Source organism: Grammomys surdaster, unplaced genomic scaffold (assembly GCF_004785775.1).
Source record: "Grammomys surdaster isolate TR1022 unplaced genomic scaffold, NIH_TR_1.0 254, whole genome shotgun sequence".
Taxonomy (NCBI): Eukaryota; Metazoa; Chordata; class Mammalia; order Rodentia; family Muridae; genus Grammomys; species Grammomys surdaster.
Window position 1 is genome coordinate 1,119,269 of NW_021604695.1, and position 1,021 is coordinate 1,120,289.

Genomic DNA, 1,021 nt, shown 5'->3' on the forward strand with positions numbered 1-1,021 from the left:
TCTCTCTCTCTCTCTCTCTCTCTCTCTCTCTCTCTCTCTCTCTCTCTCTCTCTCTTTCTGGGAGATCTCTCTGGCACACACTCCTGCCCTGTGCTGACATCTGCCATGTCATGACATAGTCAGAAGGACCTTCCTTATGTGAGAATGCACGCATGGAGGAGGTTGCTGGATTTGGGACTTCTGGTCTCCAAAACTGTGAGCTTAGTAAACCTCTTTTCCTTATAAATTACCCAGTCTCTGAGATTTTGTTATAGCAACAGAAAATGAGTTAAGATAACCTCAAAAGCCGGGCAGTGGTGGCGTACACCTTTAATCCCAGCACTTGGGAGGCAGAGGCAGGTGGATTTCTGAGTTCGAGGCCAGCCTGTTCTACAGAGTGAGTTCCAGGAAAGCCAGGGCTATTCAGAGAAACTCTGTCTCAAAAAACAAAAACAAAAACAAAACAAAACAAAAAAACCAAAAAACCAAAAACCAAACAAACACAAAAGATAACCTCAAAAATAATGTTATTACATTGACAAGCTGCGACTCTTAGCACATTCCATAGCAAGATATAGCAGCAATAATCTATGTTGTTTTTACCTTACAGCTAATATGAACAGTGGCACTATGACATTTATGTATCACTATTCATGTACATATATTTTTCAATTCTTTTGGGTAAATATCAAGAGTGAAGTTTCTGAGTCATATAACGTGTGTGTGTGGTGTGTGTGTATTCATCTTCTTTTAAAGAATTATCCGCCAGGCAGTGGTGGTGCATGCCTTAAATCCCAGCATTTGGGAGGCAGAGGCAGGCGTATTTCTGAGTTCGAGGCCAGCCTGGTCTACCGAGTGAGTTCCAGGACAGCCAGGGCTACACAGAGAAACCCTGTCTTGAAAAAAACAACAACAAAAACAAAACAAAACAAAACAAAAAAACTACATATTTGATTTTACCATTCTGTTGTGGTGACTTAGTAATAGAAGTTACTGCCTGGATGTTTTCTGGTTCACCTATGTATTTATTCTTTTTTTTTTT